Below are 12,601 nucleotides of genomic sequence, written 5' to 3'. Positions count from 1 at the left end.
AGGAAAACAATCTGAACTTCTCCAATCTACCTTCATAACTGAAGTTCTTGATCCCTGGAATCATTCTCGTCTATCCTCTCGAATACCTTCACATCTTTCCTAAAATGCGGAGGACGTGATGCTCCAGCTGAGGCCGAGCTAGTGACTTACACAAATTCAACATAACTTCCCTGCTCTTGTACTCTCTGCACCTATTAATAAAGCCCAGGATACTTTGTTTTATTAACTGCTCTCTCCACCTGTCCTGCAACCTTCAATGATTTATGCACATATACACCCAGGTCCCTCTGTTCCCGCACACCCCTTAGAGTTGTACCCTTTATTTTATATAGTCTCTCCATGTTCTTCCTACCAAAATGAATCACCTCACACCTCTGCATTGAACTTCGTCTGCCACCTGTGTGCCCATTCCACTAACTTGTCTATGTCACTTTAAAGTTCTACACTATCTCACAGTCCACAATTCTTCCAAGTTTTGTATCATCCACAAACTTTGACATTGTTCCCTGTACACCAAGGTCTAGGTCATTAATATATATCAGGAGAAGCAAGGGTCCCAACACTGACTCCTGGAGAACTCCACTACAAACCTTCCTCCAGCAGGAAAAACACCCATTAACCACTACCCTCTGTCTCCTGTTGTTCAGCCAATTTCGTATCCGTGTTGTTACTGTTCCTTTTATCCCATGAGCTATAACTTTGTTCACAGCAAAGATTTGTCACTAATTAATGTGAATTAATTAAGGAATAAATTGATTTAGGAAAGTCAGCACAAATTTGTTAAGGGCAAATTGTGTTTAACTAACTTGACTGAGTTTTTTGGTGAGGTAACAGAGAGGGTTGATGAGGGTAATGCTGTTGATGTGGTGTACATGGACTTCCAAAAGACATTTGATAAGGTGCCAGATAACAGGCTTGTCAGCAAAGTTGAAACCCATGGAATAAAATGGACAGTGGCAGCATGAATACAAAATTAGCTGAGTGTTAAGAAACAGAGACTTGTGGTGACGGTTGTTTTTCAGACTGGAGGATGGCATGTAGTGGGGTTCGCCAAGGGCTGGTATTAGGACCTCTGCTTTTCTTGATCTATATTAATGACCTAGACTCGAGTGTACAGGGCACAATTTCAAAATTTGCAGATGACACAGAACTTGGAAGTCTTGTGAACCATGAGGAGAATAGTGATAGACTTTAAGAGGTCATAAAGAGGCTGGTAGAATGAGCAGACGCATGGCAGATAAAATTTAATGTGTAGAAATGTGAAGTGAAACATTTTGATAGGAGAAAAGAAGAAAGGCAGTATAAAATAAAGGGTGTAATTCTAAGGAGGGTGCAGGAGCACAAGGATCTGGGGGTTTATGTGCATAAATTGTTGAAGGTGAATAAAGTGGTTAATAAAGCATATGGGATCTGGCTTTATAAAGAGCAGCATAGAGTACAAAAGGTTATGGCGAGCATATATTAAACACTGGTTCAACTTCAACACCACACTTTAAAAAGGAATTGGAAAGGGTGCAGAAAAGATTTACAAGAATGGTTGGGGTTGAGCAACTTCAGTTATGTGGATAGATTGGCGAAACTACTCTCTACAAAGAGGAAACTTGATTGAGGTGCTTAAAATCACGAGGAGTCTGAACTTTGAAGACAGGTGGAAGGCTCAAGAACCAGAGGACACCCGTGACAGATAATTGGCAAAAGAAGCAGAAGCGACAGAAGAAAATAAATTTTTTATGTGATGAGTGGTTAGGATCTGGAATACACTGCCTGAGAGTGTTGTGGAGGCAAATTCAATTGTCCCTTTCAAAAGGGAATTGAATGATTATCTGATGAGAAAAGATTTTCAGGGCTACAGGGAAAAGGCAGTGGTGTGGGATCGTACAGAGCGATGACACGAACACAATGGGCCAAATGGCCTCCTTCTGTGCTGTAACTATTCTATGATTCTATGGGCTGAATTTTCCCAGCCCATTGGAGATGGTCTTGGAGGCAGCAGGGCTGGCAATATGGCAGGGGAAGGTGCTGGTAGGAAAGTCCTACATCTTTCCGCGGCCATGACATATTGCCAGGAATGGGAACCTTAGCTGGGCGGCCAGTTGAGTCACTAAATGATCTAATTAAGGCCTACCTCCCGCTCTGCTGGCACCTTGCCCATGTTGAGGGGCCCGTTGCCGCATGTGGAGACTGTCAGGTGAACCTTCCAGCGGGTTCCCAGGTGTGGAGAGGTGCCATCCAGCAGCAGTGGCCATTTCCACGCCTAACTCAATGCTGGTGCACCACCACCGTACATACCCCCACCGATCACAGGAGCCTGCCTGTCTGGCCCCGACTTCCACAAACAAACTCACCACTCTTTGGGCGGAATTTACCGCCAGCAGGATTTTATGGTTCCGCCAAAGTCAATAGAGCTTAGAATGGCTCACCACATTTTATGGCCCTTTTCCCGCTGTGACAGGGCTGTAAAATTCCGGCCTTTGGGAGCGCCTTGGCATTGAAGTGCCCTCATTCTCGAGCTGCAACCTCAACAATGGCCACTGCTAGAGATGGCACTGTTGAGGCTGCTGAGCTGCCAGACCTGTGACTGGGCCTCTGTTAATTGGCCAACGCCAACAAATTGCCATCCCACGGTCCTGCCGTCAGCTCCCAATTTCGGCCCCAGCAGTGTGATGTCAGCCTCTGCTGAGAAATTCATACCTATGATTCTAGGCTAAAGAGCCTATAATAATCATTTGGAGCTTGCGATCTTGGAGAGATAGTTTGAGCTGTAGAAGGTTGTGAAGAATACATTGGCATCCCTTCTTCTTTCTTAACCCTCATGTTCCCAATATTTGAAGGCTAACCTACAATGCTATTGCACACCAACATTTTGGGCTCCTACAGAGACTTTGGGCTCATAATCTGTACAAATAACAACTGTGATTTTAATGCAAAAAAAGTTCCAAACTACCAGAAGGGGTTTGCTCCAGATCACCAAGTCAGCATGAGAAATAGAACAGTTTTCAGTATGAAAGATGATGAAGTGCAATACGGCCTGAGTTACAAACATGTGGAAAACCTTTAAAAACATGGCTTGTGTCTCCTGATGGCCCTGTGCCTATAAACTAACACACAGAGCAGAAGCGTTGACTTACCGTCAAGTTTTTGCCCACCCGCATTTTCAGGTCGACCTCAAACCAGGCTGCCAGATGCATCAGCTTGCTACAGGAAAGAGCTTTATTCATATCTCCCAATCAGTCAGATGACACAGGGCCTCCCAAAATACATTTTTGTTTCTGCCCATGTAGAGATTGCCACATTGTCCTCCTGTCTACCAACCAGAAGTGTTGTAAATCAGGAGACAACCACTGTCGGTGTAAATTAAAAAATCCTCAATTGCAGTCACAGCAAGCTGATTGGAGGTTAGGAACATATACCTCTCCTTTCTGGTTTTAAACCTTAACGACAATTTTTTCTGCTGGTTTTTGTAAGTTATGCAAAAGTGATCAGTGCAGAATTTGATGTCATGTGCCAGGTTTTTGGGGGCTTCAAGTGGCCTTAAAGGTACAATATGTCGTCTGAGGAGTACATGCACTCATCTAGTGCGAGTTGAGCTGGGTGCTGGAGGATATGTTAGTGCACATGTAGTGAGCGTCCACCATGTGGAGTTTAACTCTGATTTGATACCAGCTCTGCCATTTTGCAGTTCAACATGCCAGCTAACGCTTTCTCTTAATTATGCATGACTGCACATCAGCAGCAGGAAGAACCCCACCACATGTGCTATTTAAAGGGATCAACAATTACTTTCAGGTTAAATGTTGATGGATTTCTACTGACTGCCGTCGTGACTGTAGAAGTGTTTGGTGCGGTTTTCTAAATGAGGCCTAACCAAGGCCAGTGTCGTATTTTTTGTTTTGCATTTAGTAATACATCCTAGAAATTTATTTACTTTTTTGTTAACCTTGCAATATTTGTTTTGAACTTCCAGATGGTCATGTCCTGTAACAATGTTCCCCTGCTGAATAACTTTAAATTCACAGCCTTGCATGGTGTGCACATGCTTGACATTGATCTTATGAAAACGTATAACATGGCATAGCTATGTTAAATGATCCAGATTTTGGTCTATTTTCCCATCACATTGATATGATCTATTTTTCTCATCTAAGGTCATAAAAACCCACACAAATCTTTATAACACCTGGTGCCTTCATCAAGATCACTGAAGGTGCAGCACAACAGTCATAATACTGATCCCTGCAGGACTCCTCTAGTAATGCATCCCCACCAGAACCACTGCTGTTAATAATAACATTGTCCATGAGAATGCAACCAATGCTTATCCAACCCAAAATCAATATCTAACCTTTCAGGATTCTATTTTACAGCTTATTATTTGGAAACTTGTTAAGGGCTTCTTGAAAATCATAGGAACGGGAGTAGACCATTCAGCCCTTCTAACCTGCTGCACCATTCAATTAGATCATGGCTGAGCTTGATTTTAATTCCCTCTATCTGCCCATCTACCCTTAATACCCTTTGACTAACAAAAACATCAACAGATTTTTTGGAGGAGAAAAATTCCAGATTTCTGCACATTGGCTGAAGAACTGTTTCTTGACATCACCATGACATGGTCCACGTCTAATTTAGTGGCCCCCTATCTATCTACACCTCAATTAGATCACACCTTAATTTTCTATAAAGAAGGGCATATAAGCCTGGTCTATGCAGCCTGTCCTCAAAATTTAACCCTATTTGCCCTTTTAGGTGTTCAACGTCAACAAAGCTCCTTCCATCCACCAGCCCAGTAACTTCCCCTGACAATTCAGCCAGGTTGCTGAGAAATTTTTCCAAAAGTCTTGCACAGAGTTTCTAATAACTCTTTTCTCCGACAAAGTCATCATATAACAAATCTCTAATCATCCCTTCTGACAATTTGCCACCCATCTCGCACTGAAGATCCTTCATAAGATCATAAGAAATAGGAGCAAGAGTCGGCTTTTTGGCCCCTTGAGCCTGCTCCGCCATTCAATAAGGTCATGGCTGATTTGATTGTGGCCCTTAGCTCCACTTTCCTGGCTGTCCACCATAACCTTTGGCTCCCAGTAAATTTGCACATGAGCTGGTCAGTGCGTTTTTCAAAGTCATAACTAGTAGGATGGATGTGGGGAACCAGTGGTTGCAGTGTAATTGGATTTTCAAAAAGCATTTGATAAGAGGTTAGTTAATACATAAAATTATGGCTCATGGGATTGGGGTAATACATTAGCATAGATTGAGGATTGATTAATGGACAGAGTCAGAATAAAGATGACATTTTCGGGTTGGCAGGCTGCAACTAGTGGGGTACTGCAAGGATGTGTACTTGGGTCTCAGCTACTTACAATCTATATCAATGACTGGTATGAGGGGGCTGAGTGTGGCGTATCCAACAAAGCTAAACAAAGCTTGGCTTGTTAAACGTAGCTTCACAGTTAACTTTCAGTTATTGGTTAACTAGTGCATTTTCCATGGCAACGCCTCTACCAATCAGAGCGCACTTGCCAACCAATCAGTACTTTCTTCTCATGAAGTATATATTGTTGTTCCCTTTACATCTGGTATTCTTGCGAATGTCCTGATGAGTGCATCTTTTTTCAGTGATACTTAAGTTCTGTACTACCAAACGACTAATTCTTATTCCAATATACAAGGCATTGGCGAGGCCACACCTGGAATACTATGTGCAGTTTTGTTCACCTTACCTAAGCAAGGACATACTTGTCCTGGAGGGAATGCAACAAAGGTTCACCAGACTGGTTCCTGGGCTGAAAGTATTGATCTACGAGAGGAGATTGAGTAGATTTGGAGTTTAGAAGAATGGGAGGTGATCCAATTAAAATATATAAAATTCCTAAGAGCTTGACAGGGTAGATGCTAAGAAGACATTTCCACTGGTTTGGGAATCTATAACATGGGGTCAGAGTTTCAAGGTGGAATCGTCCCAGATTTGCACTAAGTGCAGTGGCAGGTGGGGAAAACGATGTGAGCAGACCCTCAACGGTGACTTTCCAACTTTCGTGAGGTGCTTCGCAGCAGAGCCATGTCCCATGAGAATCCACCCAGCATGCCATGGATGGTCCTCCTTGCTGTCGGGCTCCAACATCTTCTGTTCCTCAGATGTCTGGCAAGGCCCCGGCGGTAAGTCCCGACTTCTGCACGTCGCACTTGTCAAGATGTGTTTGGCACCAGCATGCAATCATGTTTACATGGTCGGAAGATCCAGTCGCTGGGATGGGGGCGCTGGGGGGGTGGGGGGATGATTCCAGTGGGCTGGCCTTATAATGATATGCAGATGTATTACAATGAGGTTCCCGATGTCCGACAGCAGGAAATGCGACCCGCCATCGACAGGCTGAGCAGACGATCACAAACTGGTTTCACGACTAAATGAAATCGATCTCTGGCCTTCTCGCCATATTGTCTGCTCATGCCGCCGAGCACACCCGACGCCAGCGGGCACGGAAAATTCCGTCCTCAGATTAAGGGAGCTATTTAGGAATGAGATGAGCAGCAATTTCTACACTCAGAGGCTATGAGTCTTTGGGATTCTCTACTCCAGAGAACTGTGGATGCTCATTCTTTTAATTGTATTCAAGACAGATTTTTGGTACTAAGGGAATTCAGAGATATGGGGATAGCGGAGGAAGGTGAAGTGATGTAGAATATCAACCATGATTTTCTTGAATGGCTAAGCAGGCATGAAGGGGTGACTGGCCTACTCCTGGTCTGTTATGACCAATGCAGTTGGTAAAGCTGAGTTATTTAAAGATCCCAGAGGGAAACTTTAAACAACTGTAATAACCTATAATTTTTAAGTGTTATGCTTGAGATGCAACTCTAAATTTAGGAATCAGACCACCAGTTCTCCAGGTTTTACATTAAACTAAGTGAAACCTTTCATTAATTTACAAAGGTTAAAATATATATACACTTGGCTACAAATTACTACTATCATAACTTTTAACAAATTCTCAACCTAATCTTTGTTAAGGCAACAGCAACCCATAGACTTAGTCAAACACCAGGCAAAGCATTTTCACCTTACAAATTCAAAATTAGGTTCTTTTCACTTTGGTTCCTTTGCAGACACAGTGGGAGGCTTACAGGCTTTGATCTTACATTGCCTCTACCCTGCACACACAGAAACTGCTGAAGCTATACTTATCAGCCCCATTGAATGTTAATCCTCATTGTATCAACAACCTCTGAACTAAACTTCTCTAACAATAAAACCCCTTTCATAGTACCAATTTTATTAGTAATATAAACATATTGCTTGGTAGCTGCTAGATTGGTATCCATTTTCATCCTACTTCTTGAATGCTCTATTCAAAAAATGCAGACTAGCTGGCTTTAATCCAATAAAGACATACTCACAGTCTATACCTCTAATTTAAAAGAAAAATATTTTCCAATAATTTTATATACATTAATAGCATCATGACATGGTCCCATTTCTTATCTAACTCACTGCATAGAGCCACAAATGAGCCCGAAAGGGAGTGTGGATACTAGATAGTAATGGAATATAAAAGGTTTGAGGGGTGGTGAAATGGGATTACAGGAGAGAACACCAGCATTGGGGGATTGAATAGCCTGCTGCTTGGTGTAATTTCTATCATTCTATGAAAACCCTCTTTTATTGAGTCCAAGTTCAGTATGCGGTTTAGAAATATTGGTCGTGAGCTGAGTTTAGGAGCATGTGCCCTATGTGAAGTTCCCAAACACTGATCCTGCTGCCCTTGGTGTGGTTCAGGTCAATTTTATACTTATCAGTTTTGCCATGTGAAGGCCAGTACACATCAGCTCAGACTCAGCATTCAAATTCAGAGACACCTTCACAAGGAACTGGAGTCCAAGGGTATAAGGAGAGAAAAAAGATTGCATTTAACTAATGCCTTTCACGACTAGAGAACAACCCAAAGTTCTTTACAGCCACTTTTTGAAATGTAGGTTTGTTGCTACGTAGGAAATGCTGCAGCCAATAACATGCAGCAAGCTCCCACAAACAGCAATGTGATAATGACCAGATAACCTGCACTTGTGATACTGATTGAGGGATAAATATTAGCCAGGACACTGGGAATACTGCCAAGGGATCTTTTACATCCACCTGAGGGGCCTCAATTTAATGCTTCATGCAAAAGTCGACACTTCAGAGAGTGCAGCAGTGCTGGAGTGTCAGCCTAAATTTTTAGTGCTTAGGTCCTGAAGTGGGACTCGGGAGCGAGAGTGCTACCAACTGAGAGAGATGGGGTTAAAAATGGCATTGAGTTGGGAGCCCTATTGCACCTTGCGCAGTACAAGGGAAGCCTGCGATGGACATCAGGGTGAATATCAGCAGGCTACAGGATTACTACGAATTACAGGTAGCGTATCGGAGCATTACAATTATTACGACCATTTATATTTAGACAGCAAGTTATTGCTGTTGGTTATGAGGGCAATCTGAATATTACTATTTTTATCAGGCTAATTTCAGTGAGTTATCATGAAAGTTCCTGGCGAAAGTTCCTGTCACCTTTGGCTTCCCCTCTGTGAACCACTCCCCACATTCAATTTTATCTTTTTCCTACTCTCGGTTTCCCTTCCTCACCACTCTCAGTTTCGCCCCTTCCCCCTCCTCATTTTCCCCGCCTCACCCACCCTCGGTGTCCCCTCTCACTTCCCCTCTTCCCCTCCTCAGTTTTCCCTCTTTCCTCTTTCCCTGGATTCCCTTCACCACCACCCCCCCACCACCTCCACTTTGCCCTCTTCGCCCTGTCCACCCATTTCCCCTCTTTTCCCCTGTCGGCATCTTCCCCCTCTTCACCCACCCCTTCAGTTTCCCTTTCTTCAGTGCTCACAGGTGGCCTCCTGGTTCTGGGAACATGTCACACAACATCTGTTGTCATAAAACCACAAGCAAAAGATACTCAACTATAGGGGACCAACCTTTATGAGGTAAATACAATAACATTTGTAGATCAGATGTCAGATGATCAGGTAACAGCTGGTCAGAGTATCACATGATCAAAAATGTTCTTCAATCAGAGTTGGTAACCCTGCCCATAGTTGGATCAGGACAATATTTTTAAAAATCAAATCGACCCTTGATAGTCCAGAACTTGAATATTGCTAAAAAGATAGACATGTTGCTGCAGATTTTCACCTTGATTTCATACTCTTGTAGTATAAGTTGTTGCGATCAATTGAAATTTGGCATTCTTGGGTTTTTGCTGATGAGTGTAAGGTGAGAAGCTTCAGGAACATGTTCCTCTTCTCAGCAAAAATCAAATCATTACACGCGTCAGGGACAGAAGAGATGCAGGACAACAAATGTCACATCGAGTACATCATGCAAATTGTTACAAGGAGAAAGCCAATTTTAATTATAATAGTTTGAACTGTCTCAACATTTTGACTTTTTTTATCAGCAAATTTGGTGCAATTTAAGTCGCAGAATATCTTCATCTTCCGCCAGCTCAAATTCATTTGAATTGGAAAAACATAAGAAAAAAAAGAAAAGAAAGTCGCAGAAGACCATAGTCTGCTCTCTCATTACAAAGAGAACTAGTGGTGAGTTTAACCTGAGAGCACAGCCTCAGAGTACATGGAAGACCTTTTAGAACAGAGATGAGGAGAAACTTCTTTAGCCAGAGAGTGGTGAATCTATGGAATTCATTGCCACAGAAGGTTGTGGAGGCCAGGTCTTTGAGTGTATTTAAGACTGAGATAGATAGGTTCTTGATTGGTAAGGGGATGAAAGGTTATGGGGAGTAGGTGGGAGAATGGGGTTGAGAAACTTATCAGCCATGATTGAATGACAGAGCAGACTTGATGGGCTGAATGGCCTAATTTCTGCTCCTATGGTCACCACACCTCAGGTGTGGGGTGTGGTTGAGAAGGCAGGGCCTTCATAGATGACCTCAGCTGGTACAGGAATTGAACCCACTCTTTTGGCATCACTCTATATTACAAACCAGCTATCCAGCCAACTGAGCTAACCAACCCCTGAGGGGAAATATAGTGTCCCTTATACATATTTTGTCCCTCAAATATAAGTATAATCTGAAAACTGCACTGCAGACCAAGTACAACAGTGGAGGCCTACCCTACAAACATATGAACATACAAACATAAAAATTAGGAGCAGGCGGAGGCCATTCAGCCCCTCAAGCCTCTTCGCCATTCAAAAAATCATGGCTGATCTGATTGCGGCCTCAATGTCACGTTCTCACCTACTCCCAATAATCTTTAACTCTCTTTTAGTCAAGAATCTATCTGTCTCTGCCTTAAAAATATTCAATCTGTCTCTACCACTCTCTGGTGAAGGGAGTTCCACAGACTCACAACCCTCAGAGAAAAAGTTTCTCCTCATCTCCATCTTAAATGGGAGACCCCTTATTTTTAAACTATGTTCCCCAGTTTTGGTCTCTCCCACAAGGGGAAACAGCCTTTCGGCATCTACTTTGTAAAGCCCCCTCAGGATCTTATATGTTTCGATAAGATCACCTATCATTCTTCTAAACTCCAATGAATACAGGCCTAACCTGTCCAACCTTTCCTCATAAGCTTAGCTCTGGAATCAGTCAAGTGAACCTTCTCAGAAATTCTTATAATCCAACTATGTCCTTTCTTAAATAAGAAGACTAAAACGACACGATACTCCAGATGTGGTCTCACCAATGCGCAATGCCCTGTACAACTGCAGCAAAGCTTACTAGTATATTCCATTCCCCTTGCAATAAACAATAGCATTCCATTTGCCTTTCTAATCACTTGCTGTACCTGCATACTAACTTTTTGTGATTCATGTACCAGGGCACCGAGATCTCTCTGTACCTGAGTTTTGCAATCTCTCTTCATTTTGGTAATATGCTTTTTTTTATTCTTCCTGCCAAAGTGGACAAGTTCACATTTCCCACGTTGTACTCCATCTGCCACATTTTTGCCCATTGACTTCACCTTTCCATATTTCTTTGCAGGCTCCTCGTGTCCTATTCACAACTTACTTTCCTACCTATCTTTGTGTCATCAGCAAATTTAACAACCATACATTTGGTCCCTTCATCCAAATCACTGATATGGATTATAAATAGTTGAGGCCTCACCAATTATCCCTGTGGCACTCCACTTGTTACATCTTGCCAACCTGAAAATGACCCATTTATGCATTGTCTCTGTTTCCTGTTAGCTAACCAATCTTCTATCCATGCTAACATATTACCCCCTACACCATGAGCTCTTATTTTGTTTAGTAATCTTTGATATGGCACCTTGTCAAATGCCTTCTGGAAATTTAAGTACACACATCCACAGGTTCCCCTTTATCGGCATTGCTTGTTACTTCCTCAAAAACTCTATTAAATTAATCAAACATGATTTCCCTTTCACAAAACCATGTTGGCTCTGCCTGATTGCTTGAGATTTTCCAAGTGCCCTGCAACAATCTCCTTAGTAATAGATTCTGACATTTTCCTATGACAGATGTTAAGCTAACTGGCCTGTAGTTTCCTGCTTTCTGTCTCCCTCCTATCTTGAATAGAGGAGTTACATTTGCTATTTTCCAATCTGGTGGGACCTTCCTTCCCTTACATGCAGCACACTGCCCTGCCATTCAGCTCCCTCCAGTGGCCACATTCATTAGCACATCAGAAACAACCTAATTGCTTTATTTGGAGAGAAAATAACCTCAGCAAAGAAAGCTATCTTTGAGACAGCTACAGATTTGTAGCATTTTTGGACAAAATACTTTGACAAATTAAGCAACTAGATTCAGCGAAACACTAGTATTGCTCAAAATGCACTCAAGAAATAAGTATAAATACTTGATGTTAAACAAATTATTCAACATTAAGAGCCTGCAGTCCAAAAATGATGGATGACCTGAATTTGTGTATTGACTAATATTTTTTAAAAGTCCTCTTTTCATTTTGAATTTTGATTTTAGGTGAGTTTAATGCTTATCAAAATGGGTGGGCATCATTGTTGGAGAACAGGACATGTTTTCACTGAGTATGGTGACCATTGAAGCTGGGAAGTTCAATTGCGCTATCGGTGAAGTAATGCTGGCACTGCAGGAGCAGCTCTGAGAAAATACTTGACCCTAGTATTTCCAGGTCTAGCATAGTATAGGCCAGTGTAGAGGAAAGTCTCTCCAACCGTGGAGTTTCCTAACAACCTGCCCGATTTTGTGATGCTAATCAAATGGGTGATGGTGGGAAATGGGAATGGGAATTAACATATCTCTGTCCACTTTTGTGTAACCCCATTTTCCACTGTCATTTCTGACAGCCGTTAGCAGTGACCACCCATTTCTGGATGGTGTATGTAAATGAGACAGTGATTATACTGAGGCAAGGTAAGTCCTATTTTCTATCATGTCTACCTCACTTCTGCTATCTCATAATAATGTCAGTTATACAGGTTAAGGGTGCCAGCTTACATTTTTACATGTGCTCGTGAAATCCTGATAATGTGGCATTTTTTATTTTTATGTGTTTGCTCCTGATGTTGAAATTTTGTGCCATTTGCTGAGGGGGCTGTCACTTACCCCTCCCCTTTTCAGGCAGCGCACATGGCATTTTCAGTGAGGATT

The 12,601-nt window shown here is 42.4% G+C and overlaps 1 protein-coding gene across 1 annotated transcript in view; it reads left to right on the top strand.

The window, feature by feature from the left end:
- The window catches only part of kl (klotho), a 118,538-nt gene that overhangs the window by 68,136 nt on the left and 37,801 nt on the right, over nucleotides 1–12,601 (top strand). The window lies entirely within an intron of this gene.

The sequence above is a fragment of the Cetorhinus maximus genome, chromosome 7 (genome assembly GCF_964194155.1).
Source record: "Cetorhinus maximus chromosome 7, sCetMax3.hap1.1, whole genome shotgun sequence".
NCBI classification, from domain to species: Eukaryota; Metazoa; Chordata; class Chondrichthyes; order Lamniformes; family Cetorhinidae; genus Cetorhinus; species Cetorhinus maximus.
Note: the sequence above shows the minus strand (reverse complement) of the source record. Positions and strands in the feature narration are given on the sequence as shown.